The sequence below is a fragment of the Arachis ipaensis genome, chromosome B03, assembly GCF_000816755.2.
Source record: "Arachis ipaensis cultivar K30076 chromosome B03, Araip1.1, whole genome shotgun sequence".
Lineage (NCBI taxonomy): Eukaryota > Viridiplantae > Streptophyta > Magnoliopsida > Fabales > Fabaceae > Arachis > Arachis ipaensis.
This window is the reverse complement of record NC_029787.2, coordinates 53,989,204-53,989,498: the sequence shown is the minus strand read 5'-3', so window position 1 is coordinate 53,989,498 and position 295 is coordinate 53,989,204.

The following is a 295-nucleotide window of genomic DNA, read 5'->3' as shown; positions in this document are numbered from 1 at the left end:
ACCGGAAGAGCCTGCCGAAGATGAGGCCATTACGGCTCGCCTTTAGGTGTCCTACTCGGGATAGCGTCATTTAAAGAACGAGGGCAAGCACAACGTAGGAAAAAAAAACCGAACTAAAAAACCGGAGGAGCCTGCCGAAGATGAGGCCATTACGGCTCATCTTTAGGTGTCCTCCTCGGGATAGCGTCATTTAAAGAACGAGTGTCGGCACAATGTAAAAAAAAAACCGGGAGGAGCCTGCCGAAGATTGGCCATTACGGCTCGCCTTTAGGTGTCCTCCTCGGGATAGCATCAT